This window comes from Limanda limanda, chromosome 9 (genome assembly GCF_963576545.1).
Source record: "Limanda limanda chromosome 9, fLimLim1.1, whole genome shotgun sequence".
NCBI lineage: Eukaryota > Metazoa > Chordata > Actinopteri > Pleuronectiformes > Pleuronectidae > Limanda > Limanda limanda.
The window spans coordinates 29,116,741-29,132,856 of record NC_083644.1 but is presented as its reverse complement, the minus strand read 5'-3'; the positions used below and the strand labels follow the sequence as shown (position 1 = coordinate 29,132,856).

The window sequence follows — 16,116 nt, the reverse complement described above, 5'->3', positions numbered from 1 at the left end:
AAAATCTTAGCGACACGTTTACGATTGGTTTTACCGAGCATCATTCATTCCAGTCAGGTTGGTTTTATGAAAAATAGAACTTCAACTGATAATGTTAGACTCTTGCTACACCTTATGTGGCTGAGTAAATCCCAAAATACTCCTATAGCTGCCATCTCCCTAGACGCAGAAAAGGCCTTTGATAGGGTGGAGTGGCAATTTTTGTTCTCCACCCTATCTCATTTTGGTTTCAACTCCAACTTTATTAAATGGATAAAAATGCTGTATAAAGAACCCAAGGCGGCAGTGATGACAAATGGAATAATCTCTCCCTTCTTTAATCTGACCCGGGGAACTAGACAGGGATGTTCATTGAGCCCATTACTGTTTATCATCTTTTTAGAGATTTTAGCGGTGTCTGTTAGAGCACACCCTGGAATAAGAGGTGTAAGGGGAGGAGACAATGAACATAAATTATTAGTATATGCTGATGACATCTTAGCAGTAGTATCCGAACCTCTGACTTCGCTGCCACATCTGATGGACACCATCCAATCTTTTTCAACATTTTCAGGCTACTCCATCAACTGGAGCAAATCCGAGGCAATGCCTCTCTCCAAGTCATGTATTTCATCTATGGTGGAGAAGTTTAATTTCAGATGGGTACGACAGGGAATGAAGTATCTTGGCATCAAACTTCATGAGGATATAGACGAAATAGTGGCACTTAACTTTAACCCTTTACTTCAGAAGATGAAAATAAACCTTGATAAGTGGGGAAAACTAAAACTGACATTATGGGGAAAAATTGCCCCGCAATTCAATTATGTGGCAATGATGTTACCGATCAATATACCATCCACGATCTTTAGACAATTGGATGATATAATAAAACATTTTTTATGGGTTGGAAAAAGACCACGAATTAAATTGAGAAAGTTATGTGCACATAAAGAGAAGGGAGGGTTGGGCCTGCCAGATCTTAGATTGCATTATTTAGCTTTTGAGATGGCTAAAATAGCAAGGTACTGGCAGGCTGCAGAGGGTGAGACAGCTTGGATGAAGGTAGAAAAGGAGATATGCTCGCCTTTCCAACCTATAGAAGTATTGTCACAAAAAAGGTCTAACATCACAAATCCAATACTTTTACACTCAAGGGATGTTTGGAGTAAAGTACATAAAATGTTTAAACTTACACATACTCTACAAAGATATTCGTCATTGTGGGATAATCCCGATGTTTGCATTGGGAAGAAACCCGTGTATTGGAAACAGTGGCACGCTAGAGGTTTAAACACCATTAATGATATATTTGAAGATGGAGTGTTTTTGTCATATGATAAGCTGTTGCAGAAATTTGATTTGGTGGGAAAAAATCATTTTTGGAAATTTTTGCAAATGAGGAGTTGCATTACTTCAAAACCATACAATATTACCGATAATATGATGAGCGATTATATGAAACTTCCACTCAGAAAACGAAAAGCCTCACAATTTTATAAAATAGCTAATTCTTCTCTCGGCACTGACTCTGACCAGTTAAAGATGATTTGGCAGAGGGACCTTGGTGGAGAGATTAATAGTGATAGATGGGCAGTAATTGTGCCTGATTGTGGTAAATATGTGAGAGAGGCAAGGGGAAAACTTATACAATATAATGTATAACATAAATACTATTTCACACCATCCAGACTGTATAGGATGAAACTCCCCTAAGTCCAGAGCTCTGTTTACTGGGGGACAAGTCTCAATTACCCAATATAACCAAATGTAATTTTTCTGTAATTTCGGTGGGTATAACAACAGCTTGCCGAGTTATCTTAAGACATTGGAAGGCACCAGATATTCCACAGGTGAAAGAATGGGTATGTGCAATGACTGAGACTGCATCCTATGAATGTATGCTTAGTAGATTGAGTGATGACAGGAAGGATGGGGTGACCCCTTGGGACAGGTTTTGGAATTACATAAAAGTAGATAATGATCCCCACTAGGACTCTGGTTTTATTGCTTTGCTGTGTTTCTCCCAAGTGGGATCCTGTAATCAGTGTTGGGGAGTAACGGAATACATGTAACGGCGTTACGTATTTAGAATACAAATTATGAGTAACTGTATTCCGTTACAGTTACAAATTAAATAGATGGTATTCAGAATACAGTTACATTGTTGAAATCAGTGGATTACATGACGGTACTTCTCGAGTTTATTCACTCTCTCGTAAATCCACCGGAGGCAAAGCCCCCAGGAAGCAGCTGGAGACCAGGGCTGCCGTAAGAGCGCCCGGACCCCGGCGGCGTGAAGAAGCCTCACCGCGACCCACTCGGGACCGTTACAGGCCCGGGACCGAGGCTCTGAGAGAGTTCCGTCGCTACCAGAAATCTACGGAGCTGCTGATCCGCAAGCTGCCCTTCCAGCGCCTGGTGAGAGAAGACCGACCTGCGCTCCCAGAGCTCCACTGTCATGGCTCTGCAGGAGACCAGCGAGGCACGCCGGGTTCACACCGGACGCTGAAGCGCCGTGAAGCGCTGATAATATCACCCGTTGACCCAGAAGTATATGGTCACTTGTTTCTCCAACATTAACTGCAACAGCGTCCCAATTTAATGTCATCTATCTTCAAGAACTTCTCCGCTGTTTGCTCCGTTCAATGTCGGGTGTCGAGGGTAAATTACGTATTCTCCGCCCCCCCCTCTCTTTTTATCTTTATGACTGCTTGTGTGTCTGTAGTGGATGGGCAGAGGGGGGCATTTAATAATGTGATCGGTAAAATTGGTAAAATTAAAACTCCAGGACAACAGAAGGGGAATACAAACTATGGGATGCATACTTTATCATTTATATCATATAAAATATGTCATCAATATCGTTTAAAATCATTTTTCAGTGTGTTTCCTGGAGCGATACGCTCGCGTCAAGCGCAAAAAAAATAGACTCGACGCCGAAACGATCGCTGCACGGCGCGAGGCAGCCTTGGCGCGGGGGGGGGGTCCTTCAGCGTCCGGTGGGGCCGGCACAGAGGTGGGAGTGGATGGGAGCCGGACATCCAGCTGGCCCGCCGCATCGGTGGAGAGAGAGTTTAAACTGCTGCTGCTCCACTGACTATAACAACGCCGCAATCATACACTTAAAAAATGCAATACAAACCGGAAGTATTCCAAGTATTCAGAATACGTTACTCAGATTAGTTAATGTAATGGAATACGTTACAGATTACATTTTTGGGCATGTATTCTGTATTCTGTAACGGAATACGTTTTGAAAGTATCCTTCCCAACACTGCCTGTAATACTGTATACCTCAGCAACATGTCTATATGATGTATGCTATGTCATGTATGGTGGGGTGTGCAGATATGCAATGAAGGTATGAGTGGATATCATTATGTACTCACTGTGTTTTGTAATAGCTGCCTATTTTTGAGACAATGTGTGCGAAGTATGTTATTAGAGTCAATTGTCAATCATATACTACTTGTTCCTGTATAACGAAACGTGTTTAATTTGCCATGTACCATGCCTAAGAAAAGTTCAATAAAAAGTCGTCAGGAAAATAAATACTCAAGTAAAGTACAGATATGTGAAAAATCTACTTAAGTACTTCCCACCACTGCCTAAAAAAGTACTTCCCACCACTGCCTAAAACCAAAAAGAAAACTGAAATAATTCCCTATTCATTCTCTATGAACTGTAATTTATCTATCTATCTATCTGGCTATCTATTTATTTATGCATGCATGTATATATGTATGTATGTAATGTATGTATTTACTGACTTCCATAAGTAACCTGGATTGCCGGAATCCGGAAACATTTTTGGATCCGGTACTTATGTTTATCTCGTCTACACGAAGCCCTTTCAGGAAAACACGGAAACGCTGCAGCGGAGTGGTTGAAATCGCTGTAAAGACGTCATGGAGCATGCGCTTAAAGTGAAAGAAGACTAAAGTCGAGATCCTACTAGCAATCTCCGCATAACGACTTCTCTAGCACCTGAAATCACTGTTACCACAGCAATCAAACAGGACTAGTTAGAATAGAGCACTTCGCCATAACCCTCGTTTGTGTTAAGTTACCGTTTTGAAACTTCCGTCTATAATAACAATCTTTTCACGTCAGATTTGCCGGTTTTGAACAATGGTCCGATGAAAATAGATTAAACAGTGATAGAAGGAAGTGACGAAGCGGGGTTAATAATGGTTCAGGCTGAGGTTGCGAGGCGAGGTGCGTTCACGGTTAAATACAACAAGCGGAGAAAGCAGAATCGCGGGCTGACCGGCACTGAGAAATGCGCGTCCCGTGTTAACAGCCAGGCGCCTGCGCGCTGGAGAATTGCGCGGCGCGGCGCTTCGGCGTCCGGTGTAATACTTAAGTTATCAAGATCAGTCTTGTACAACCAGGGGGAGTATTGCCCCTCTGACAGCCAAGCTGGGTCAGAACCTGTCATCCGGTGGTGACTGAGCAGATTCTTGTCTGGGGCCGGGCGTGCAGCACGTGGACTCTTCTCTGTACTCGGACCCGGAGCAGGAGAGCTGCTCCTCCGGCTGCTCCTCACAGGAGAGTGGCTGTTACCATCATCCACCTGGGAGCGTTTAAAAAACGCGGATATTTTTAACTGCTTCTCAGGTGGTTCATGCGACATGTTTTCAGATGAATGCTCTCTGTCCGCTGGTGGGAGGTTGCTCTCCTGTGTGTGCGCACACGTGTCAGTGTGTGCGCGCATTTGGATGGAACTCCGCCGTGCGCAATACAGAGAGCAGAGGAGAACTCTAACCGGGCGACCATGTCGAGACAGAAATGCAAGCTATAGACCTGTTTTATAGGTAATGTAACCTTAAAATGATTTATGTAGAAATCTGGCGCCATATTAAAAAATTAAATAAATAATTAACTTGACCTTCCAGGGGGGGCGGGAGGTGCCGTTGGGGGGGCGCAGCGCCCCCCTAATAGAATGGTAGGGGAAACACTGTAGGGCTACTGACCCGAAATCTTATTCTCTTTTATGGGGTGACTAATCCCCTCGAAGGGCCCAGCTGAAAGTCATACTGTTATGTTTGGATATGGCTATAGAAGACCAGCCACATATTCACAGTCGTTTACAACAGGATGTTTCTGAACGGTAAGTTACACCGTCCTCATGTTTGTTCAAGTTTTAGCAGGACAGTCGCCCAATGTAGAAGTAAGTCCCGAGTTAAAATAAGGAGTGTTAATACGGACTTTCAGTGTGTAGTATCTAGTAACGTCTATGTTACTCCGTACTGAGAACAGCGACATGGTACGTCAGAAGAGATAAAGCGTAACTGCTGGTCACGAATAGTATGTCCTTAGGAGGAATGTGTATGGAGTGTTGTTTTTTGTGTTCGGGCAAGTTCAGTGTGGAGGGGATGGGTGGTGGTGCGGAGCGGGGGTGGTGGGTTCGGAGGCTGGACTGGTACCAGCTGGGTCGGGCTGAGAGAAGAGTACGGTGAATACAATATGCCTGGATTATTGAGGGATGATTTATGCCTATAAGATAGCAAATTTAGATTGGATTTGACTGACCGCGCTTGTGTCCTATTCTTGTATATGTGATATCTCAGGAATGCCAAGAAAAAATTATGGCTATATCATAAAAATTAATTTAAGTCTAAGGGAATAAGTTGATACCTGTTCAAGCCTTAGTTTAACCCCTTTTGGATACCTTTGCCTCTTTTTTGCTCTTCGTGTACCATCCATTTTATAAGGCATTTGTAACTGCATGTTCTGGCCACTTTTGAATCAGAAGACTCATCCTGTGCGAGCTGCTCTTCAAGCCCAAGGGAACTGGATTCATAGTCAGGAGCAGCAGCTGTCCGTTCTCCACCAGGTGATCATAGAAATGGCGGCACGGGCACCAGGGAATCCTGATGTCCTTTTATGAGCATTGAGTTCTGCACAAAACAGCTGGGCCGGACCAAGCTGTCTTCCCTGGCTAAAAAGACATAAAGCAAACATTGACTGGAATTCAGGGAAAGTACTTCAATGGAGCAATGAATGTAAAGAGTCTTGTTTCCCTTCCTGCTTAGCTCCAGTCCTTGCCAGTAGTTCCACACCTTTCCTTCTCAGTTGCTTCTTTTACTACTGAAACTGAGTATCCAGATCTCTCTAAAGTGCTGTTAACACAACCTAAAAGCGGTTTTCAACAAGACAAGTACCACCACACCGAACATATGATTGTGCTATTGACCTGACCTCTACCTGGAACCTCTCCTCTCAGGCTGTACTCCCTTTCAGCTCCTGAAATGCAGGCAATGAAAGACTATGTGGCGTCGGCTCTGGCAGCTAACTAGAACCTTCTGCACATACAACAGTAAACCCTGGTTCACCACAAAACTCAGGCAGCTTTGTCACGCCTAGGAGGCCTACAGAAGTGGGGACAGGATCCTGTACACCAGGCCAGAAACACACTGACAAAGGAGATCAGATTAGCAAAGAGGCGCGTCACTCACTGCGGTTACATGTGTCCGATTGAAACCCGATTTCTGGCGTTGTCGGGTTTCAATCGAAGATCCATTTCATGTAACTCCACAAATCTAGATTTCTTGTGTCCGACTGAAGTCGGATAACCACCCCCAGATAAGTAGATCGGATTTGGCTGTATATCGGACAACGCGCGCATGTAACTCTGGAAGCTGGACAACAACTGGAGATTACGTCTTTGCGCATGCTTGAGATCCTGCCCCCCCCCCTCCCTGGCCGTGACCCGGAAGTCGACAGGTAGATAAAATGTTGCTGCCCGGTGCCGGCCGGCCGGCCGGCACAAACAAACAAACAATTCAAATGCATTCGCAGTACTCCTAGAGTAAACATGCACAACATCATTTAGAGGGACGTAGCTTCACCTTGCTCTCCGTTCGTCATCTTTCTCGCATGCTGAGTTGAAGGCTGTTGTTGTTTTTTGACGAGGTCAAGCGGAAATGGCTGTATCACCTCTAGCTGTAATGAAAACAGCGCCACCTATCGTAGTGGGGTATGAAATGCTTTCGGACAAGAGTCGGATTTCTCAGTGCCATGTACCCTGAGATAGAGCAGTTAACCCCCCATGGATAGAGAAACCGGGCTTCAGCCGAAATCGGGCTTATGCCATCATGTAAACGTAGTGACTGAAAAGTTGGAAAACAGGTTTTCAGCCAACGACCCGGCGTCAGTGTGGAGAGGCCTGCAGGACCTGCAGTGGACCATCCCCCCACACTGTGGAGAATCATCAACTGGTTGATGACCTGAATGTGTTCTACTGAATGTGTTCTACTGTAATCTACAGCTTACTATTGTATCTGCTGTTTTAGGTTAACTAGATTGATAGTTTGTACTGTTTGGTCTTACCTTGAATTGTATGAGCTAGGATTTTGTTTATTGATTTGATTTACTGCATATAGTTTCACTCAAGTGATTGAGCGTTAAAAGGGAACCAGCTAAGGTTAAATTGCTTGATTTGTATTCCAATTCTATTAAGGACTAAGTTCTATTTTACTTTCTACCTTTTGAAGTAAATCGACTTTGTCCATAATCAGTGTTTGGCAAATTAGGAGATTTTGGGAAACTTTAGGTTAGTGTCGTAACCCCGGTTCTCTGAGTAGCATGAGTGAGATGTCTCACTATGGGATACGCCCCTCGCGCGTATTCACAGAAGCACTTATAACAATTCGCCAGCCCTGATAGGCTGGCAGTCGTGATGTCCGCATCAAGCTGCCGCACCTTAAATACGGTGGACGCGAAGTCACACGTCATTCAAAACAAGCACACCTCTTCTCGCTTCACCCCAGCAGCAAGAAGGGCGGTCTGGTGAGACATCTCACTCATGCTTCTCAGAGAACCGGGGTTACGACAGTAACCTAAAGCTCTCTTTCTTAGCATTCGTTTCGATGTCTCACTATGGGATATGGAGACTCCCGTATTGCCAGACAAGCTTATCTCGGTGACTGACTGCCAGTCCCCCCCTCACTTAGGAGTAGGGTTGCAAAAGGTCTGCGGCGGCGGTTGAATTGGTGTTGATACTGACGGACAGACCTCTGCAGGGTAGACCGGGCCTTGCGCCATACAATCCTGCACCGTCTGACAAAGCTCTGGGCTGAAGGAACACCAACCTCTACCTCTTGGTCGGGGAACAGTGGAGGCTGAAACCCAAACTGGCACTCGAAGGGACTGATCCTGATTTAGTCTCTCCGTCTGTCCATTGGACTCTGGATGGTAGCCTCAGCAGTCTCGAGAGCCGAAGAGAGTTTGGGCAGGGGGACAAACCGACACGCCTTAGAAAAGCGGTCGACAATCACCAAAATAACAGTGTTTCCCTGGGAAAGGGGAAGACCTGTAATAAAGTCCATGGATATATGAGACCAGGGTCGCTTGGGGATGGGTAGAGGGTGAAGGAGACCATGGGGGGGGGTATGGGAACTCTTGCTTAGGGCACAGACAGTGCAGGCAGCAACAAAGGACCTCACATCCATGTTCATTCGAGGCCACCAGAACCTCCTCTTAATGAATTCTAGACTCCTGCCCATACCTGGGTGGCCGGTTAGACACGAAGAATGCCCCGACTGCAGAACCTTGGTCCGCACCACAGTGGGGACATACAACCGGTTGGAGGGTCCGTCCCCGGGATCTGGCTCCCTCTTCTGGGCTTGGCGCACCAGTGTCTCGACTCCCCATCGGACAGGGGCAACAATCTTCGAGCTCGGGAAGATGGAGGCTGGAACTCTTTCAACCTCTGATCTATGAAACAGTTTAGAGAGTGCATCAGCTTTTTGGTTCTTTGAACCAGGGCGAAAGGACAAAATGAAATCAAATCTATTAAAAAAAAGAGCCCACCTTGCCTGCCTGGGATTGAGATGTTTGGCCCTCTGAATGTACTCTAGGTTTTTGTGGTCCGTCCAAACCACAAATGGGTGCTGGGCCCCCTCCAGCCAGTGGCGCCACTCCTCCAAGGCCATCTTAATAGCCAGGAGCTCACGATCCCCCACATCATAATTCCTTTCGGCAGCCAAAAGGCGAGCGGAGAAGAAGGCACAAGGATGTAGTTTTCCATCATCCGGACGTTGGGAGAGCACTGCCCCTACTGCCGCCTCTGACGCATCTACTTCAACCATAAAGGGGAGAGAGGGGTCGGGTAAGGTCAAGATAGGAGCGGAGGAAAATCTCACCTTCAGTTCACGAAAGGCCCGCTCCGCCTCTGGAGACCACTTAAAGGGGCCAGACTTCTTTTTCGTGAGATCGGTCATGGGGGCGGCAACAGCACTGAAGTTTCTGATAAACTTCCTATAAAAATTGGCAAAGCCAATGAACCGTTGCACCTCCTTGACCGAGGATGCTTGGGGCCAATCCCGAACGACTTGAGTCTTCTTGGGATCCGTGAGAAGACTCCCCTTGGACAGGATGAAGCCCAAAAAGGACACCTCAGAGACGTGGAACTCACACTTTTCAGGTTTGACAAAGAGATGATTTTCAAGCAGGCGCTGGAGGACGACTCTGACATGATGGACGTGCTCATGGAGGGATTTGGAGAAAATCAAAATGTCATCCAAATAGACAAAAACAAAATGGTTTAGCATTTCCCTCAGTACCTCGTTAATGAGCCCCTGGAAAACGGCTGGCGCATTGGACAACCCAAATGGCATTACTAAATATTCATAATGACCTGTAGGTGTGTTGAAGAGTTATGATGTGCGAGCTCGATCAGTACGGAATGAGAGAGCATTGGGTTAGGAACGCCCGGCAGTCCCTGTGGTTGCCGTCGTACCTTTCGGGAGCAGGTCGTCGTGGTTCTGCAGGGGGACGTAAATCACATGTTGGCACTGGAACTTCAGAGGGGCCCGGTGGTGGCAAGGGAGCCAGTACCTCCATCAGAGTCTGTTGAAGGTTCTGCAGGGTTTGTTCTTGGCGAGTGAAGGCAGCCTCATGGTGGGTTATGCGAGTCTCATGACGAGACACCGTGGCATCATGACTGACCACTGCCGCGTAGAGTTGATCTGCCGTGGGGAAGCCCTTGTCTTTGCTGAGTCTGGCCAAGTCTTGCTGTAAGGATCGTCGGGATTCGATCCTGGGTCTCCCGTGTGAGAGGCGGACTGCTTACCCCTGGGCTATGAGGGGTGATGACTCTGATGCAGAGATAGACACGGACGAGTTGTTTGTAAGGAGAAAAAAGGTATCTTTACTTAGTTCAGGCAGAGGCATCCATCTGGTTTTAACAGCAACTAAGAATACTACCAGACAACTACAATAACACAGTCTGGTCAAAAACAGAGTAAACTAGGATGTCCCAAAAACAGGTAACAAAAAGGATCTCAAGACAAAACAAGGTTCAACAAAGGAATAGTTTCTAAACAAGAGGTTCTCTGATAAACTCACGTACGTAACTTCAAGGTTGTCAATTCCAAGACTCGGCAAGGACAAAGAGAATCAGGTGACTTATAAAGGCTGGCAGATAACTCACAGGTGAACACAATGAACAATCAAATCAAAACACATGTGACAGGAAAAAAAACGAACACTGAGGACCCCACATGGTCATTTAAGGGTACTACAGTCCAAAAACCCTGACACACGTGGCATTGTTCTGTAGAATAAGATGAGAAAAAAGTTTGTAAAAAAACGCTAATGCAAAGCCAGAGATATAAATAGTTAGCCAAACAATTGGAATCGTCTGTAAACATGTTTTACAATTGATGGATAAATGAATAGAAATAGGCTAGAGGAACAGATGAACAATCCTCAATCAGCATGCTAATATATTTTCCCCAGTAATATCATGGAAACTTACCTGACTAGTCCTGCACACTACAGCAGGCCTCAACAGCCCTGCTGTAGAGTGAAGGATGCTGGGAGTTATCTGTGCATGTGATGGAAGAATGCACAGTGGAGGGTTGAAACTCAACGTTCCATACATCTTTAAAATAGAGTTTTGAATGATGTTTTTATTGCTCAGCCTTTAATTTGCATAGTTTTGTTTTTTTCAAAATTCCCAAAATTCCCGAGCTTAATATTCCCGTGGAAAGTTTCCGGAAAGTTTCCGGAAATTTACCGGAAACTTTCCGCCCCTTTGCAACCCTACTTAGGAGTGAGATCCACATTGGAGCCCACGCTCAAGACAGAGTGGGTCAGGCCAGGGGATGTGACATCCAACCTGTAGTACCTCGCACATGTGAGCAGAGAAGACCAGCTAGCTGCAGCGCAGATGTCATGGATAGAGACTCCCTTGAACAGGGCCCAAGAGGTTGCGAGACCTCTAGTAGAATGTGGTCGTAAACCAGTGGGAATCTGAAGGCCCGAGCTGGAGTAGGCCAATGCAATGGCATCCACTATCCAGTGAGAAAATCTTTGTTCGGTGATAGGTTTGCCCCAGTGGGGCTTAGCCCAGGACACAAACAACTGATCCCCTTTTTCTAAAGTTCCTCGTCCTTTCCACATATGTGTGTAAGGCACGGACAGGGCACAGCATGTGTAACCGCTGCTGTTCTGCAGAACCATAGGGAGGTGGCTGAAAAGCTGACAGTTCCACTGGGGATTATGGTTTAACAACCTTAGAAACAAATGCAGGATTCGGCCTCAGTGTCACCCCAAGGTTCCCCGGGAGGAACCGCATACATGCTGGATGTACAGACAAAGCGTGAATATCACTCACTCGTTTAGCTGTAGCCAAAGCCAATAACAGAGCCACCTTCAGGGATAACGTTTTCATGTCCACGTTATCCAGTGGTTCAAAAGGATGACTAGAGAGGGCACCAAGCACCACTGCTAGATCCCAAGATGGTGACATAGTCTTAGAGATGGGAAGCAACCTCCGTGCACCCTTCATAAAACGACAAACCAGGGGGTGTTGGCCCACTGGTTTTCCATCAGATACAACATGGCAAGCAGAAATAGCTGCCAAGTAAACTTTGACAGTAGAATATGCCCTTTTTTGATCAAAGGTTTTTTTTCAATCACGATTGAAAAGGGATTTCCTGTGCCGAAGCACACCAATCCTCAAACAATCTCCACTTACAGTCATAGAGAGACCTAGTGGATGATGCTCTGGCATTCTTAGTTGTGTTAACAACACTCTGTGACAACCCAGTCAGGCTCAGATTAAACCACTCACGGGCCAAGTCAACAGGGCGAGGCACTCCAGATGAGGGTGAAATATCTGTCCGGGCGCCTGGGAGAGCAGGTCCCTGCGCAGCGGTAGAGGCCATGGGTGACCGTGGAGGAGCTGCCTCACTTCCGCCAGCCAGTGCATGGACAGCCAGTGAGGAGTGATTAAAATGAGTGACAGACGATTCTCCCGCACCCTGAGCAGTGTCGGGGGAATCAAAGCCAGAGGTGGAAACGCATAAAGCGGGACGCGCGGCCACTCGTGAGCGAACGCATCCAGCCCCAGCGGTGCGCTCCGGTCGTGCAGGGAGAAGAACAGTGGGCACTGTGTGTTCGCCCTCGACGCAAACAGATCCACTGTCGCGTGGCCGAAATGTGACCAAATCTGCGCTACTACAGACGGGTGAAGTTTCCACTCCGCGTAGAGAGGATTTCCCCATGACAAGAGGTCCGCACCCACATTCTGAATTCCGGGAACGTGGGTCGCTCTCACTGAGAGGAGATGCAACTCGCCCCATAATATCAGTCTGCGTGAAAGAGTGTGTAACTGCAGAGAACGTAGACCCCCCCTAGAGATTGATATACGCCACCGTGGTAGTATTGTCCGTCCTCACTAACACATGATGTCCCCGAAGGAACGGCAGAAAATGTTTCAGCGTCAGAAACACTGCCATCAACTCCAGATAATATATATGGGCATGTTTGAGATCCCTGCTCCAATTCCCATTTGCGGATATGCCCTCAAACACACCGCCCCAGCCTGACAGGCTGGCGTCTGTTGTCACCACTTTTCTGGCAGATATTGCGCCCATGCGCACACCGGCTGTCAACAGAGACAGCTGTTGCCATGGTCACAGCGCGATGACGCAAGACGTGCAAACCGTGACTCTACGGCGTCTGTGGCGCACAGGATCCAGTCGGAGAGAAGCCACCCAACGCTGGAAATCTCTCATGTACAGCCTGCCCAGCCTCACCACCAATATGGTTGAGGCCATCAGTACAGTCCGTACGTGACCCGACGTGTTACGGCAAAATGAGAGAGAGTGGACCTGAAAGTTTACACTCTCTTGGCAGCTGACAGGCGAGCCGTGTAGGTCAGTGAATTTAACGTGAGACCCAGAAAGGCAATGTCCTGTCTCGTTGTTAACACGCTCTTTTCCCTGTTCACCACAAACCCCAAATCGGCTAGGTGTGCCAGCACAATGCCCGTGTGCGCCGCCACCTCTTGCTCTGAGCCCGCCAGAAGCAGCCAGTCGTCCAGATAAGTGGCCACGCGTATGCCCCGCTCCCTGAGAGGGGCTATTGCGGCGTCGACACATTTCACAAACACCCTCGGGCTCAGTGACAGGCCAAATGGGAGTACTAGGTACTCGTACACTGTGTCTTGAAAAGCGAACCTCAGATATCTCCTGTGCGGAGGATAAATGGGAATGTGAAAAATATGCGTCTTTCACATCGATTGATGTGAACCAGTCCCCCGGCCGGATCAAACGTATCAGCGTTGAGTGTGTTAGCATGCGAAACTTGTATCTCCTGAGATACGAGTTCAAAATGCGAAGGTCCAGGATGGGACGTAAGCAACTCCCCCCTTTTTTTGGGACCAGGGAAATACCTCGAATAAAAACCCTCCAGTCTCTGCTGGTGTGGCACTATTTGTATGGCACTTTTGTTTAATAGAGCTGATATTTCTCCCCGTATCACCCGGGCCGACTCTCCCTGCGCACAGGAAGCGATGAGGCCGCGGAAACGGGGGGGCATCGTGGCGAATTGAAGCCTGTAGCCTTTGGCCAGTGTTCTCAATACCAACGCGAATTCGTGAAGCGTTTCCATACTAGTGGCAGAAACTTGGACTATGGGCAGAAAAGGTCTCTGGTTCGTCTCTGGTTCGACTCCACGGAGAAACAACAAAAAGACGAACCTGGATTGATCTGTCCAAAAAAAATCCAAGAGGATTCTCCCTACCCTGTCTAGTGCCCCTGAGCAAGGCACCTTACTCCCCTAACATCTGCTCCCCGGGCGCCGTACATGGCTGCCCACTGCTCTGTGTGTCCTGCACCAGATGGGTTAAAAGCAGAGGTTAAATTTCCCTCCTTGCATGAGTGTGCTTGTTCATGCCTGTGCATGTGTTTGGGACAAATAAATGTATCTTAATCTTAATCCACTCTGACGCTGTGCATGCTTTCCAACTCTCTAACCTCAAAGTTAGGGGGGAGTGAAGCTCTATCTGACACAGACGATCTCTGGGGGCCCGTACCAGCTGTATACTTCCGAGTATTACTGCGCATGCGAGGTCTGATAGGCTCGGGATGAGCGGAACGGGATGTTTCACCACAGGTGGGACGCTGCTTCCCCCTTGTGGTGTTATGGGGGACAACAGTGTGCTCTGCACCTCTGTGTGTCGTTTTTGAGTCTTTTTGTTTTTGTAACCCTGCGCCCTCGGCTGTGGGCCTGGATGCATCAGTGAAAAACTTTTTATTGACACAAACTGTGTGTGAGTGCTTGTGAGACATTGGTGTGGTGTTGAACAATCCCACATCTGAAACATGTCTCTTCGCCTCTTGAATGGGAAGCACGAACTGAGCTCTGGGCCCACGCGTCGCCGAGTGGGATGGGTGGCACTGGGTAATTTCTCCCCTAACACACGGGATAGCTGGGCTGCCAGGGAACAGGGAATGGCTGGCAGCTCCACTCGCGGTGGGGTTGACCGCTAAGTCGCCTTCTTCTTCCGCCTGGCCTGCTGACTGGGTGACGGGCCCGGTTGAGCAGCCTGGGTCGACGGGGAATAGAAGGGCTTTCTCGGCCAAGCAGGCTTGGTGTCCGGGGTGCTGTTTGTGTTCGCACCCTGTTGAGCCCTGGGGCGCTTCGGGATGCGGAAAGCAGGGGGAGCGCTAGAGGCCACCTGCACGAAAGTCTGCCGAGGGGGCAGGAGCGCGGCGGCAGGTGCTTTCCTCGGAAGGCAGAGCTGCAGAGCCTCATCGTCCTTTTTCTTCGTCTCGCAGCGCTTTTGCATTGAGGCGAGAGCGGAGCCGAAGACACCCTCTGGGACAATAGGCATGTCCAGGATGTCCTCCTGGACATGCTCCTTTTCTCTATCGGACAGATTGGTCAGATTAAGCCATCTCGTCCTCTCTTGTAACACCAACATCGACATGCACTTCCCTGCCGCGTGTACAGCGCATTGCTGTACGCGCAGGCAGATATCCGCAATTGTGGTGATCTCATCCCACGCGGAACATTTGGGCACGTCGGCTATGTCGTCAAAAAGCTCCGCTTGGTAAGCTGACAACATGGAGGTGACGTTGAGAGCCCTCACTGTCAAAGCCGCTGCTTTATAAACACGCTCAGTCATGGCAGATTGGAGGCAATCGGCTTTCATGGGGAGTGTGGGGGGCCTGGATGAGGGCAGCTGACAGCCGTGGATGGAGTTGAGCTGCCACCAGGGGCTCCTTGGGAGGCATGCGGGCCATGGCATGCTTATCCATCCCTTCAACATCCAGGAAAGACGCACTTTGAATGGTGGTTTTGCTGGAGTAAGCGGTAACTTCCTCCAGGAGTTCCGGGAACACCGGGAGAAGTTGTCTCGCAGCCCTTTTTGCTTGGGTTAATTTCTTCCCCTTGTAGCGGGACCTTGGGGCCTCTGCCACGACAGCGGGCCATGGAATCTTCAGTCTCTCTGCGGCGCGTTTACACACGTCGTGCATATCGCCGCTATGCTGGGGCGTAATTATCCCAACCGAGCACTTTGCAAGGCTAGGAGAGCTGAGAGCCTGTGCAGATGGAACGAAGCAGGATTCAAAATCCTCATCGTCACCGTCCAACAGGACTTATCCTCCTCCTCATAATCCAACATGAGAGGTGGCTCCGTTAGCGGGTCCAGCAAATCCAGCGTGGAGCCTCAGTGGCGAATCTCTGGAGTGTACTCCTCGCCCACACTGGGTTGGGGTTCCTCGGTAGTGGCCATGGAAAGGATCGGGTCCCCCTCAGAGAGGCTAGCTTGGCGTGCTAGTCGTCGGCGGAGGCTCTTCGCCATGTTCCAGCCCGAGACACGCAGAGCAG

General features: G+C 48.2%; 1 pseudogene; it reads right to left on the bottom strand.

Annotated features, from left to right (window-relative positions):
- Window positions 1-5,224: 5,224 nt before the first annotated feature.
- On the bottom strand, window positions 5,225-13,890 carry LOC133011229 (uncharacterized; annotated as a pseudogene).
- Window positions 13,891-16,116: the final 2,226 nt, after the last annotated feature.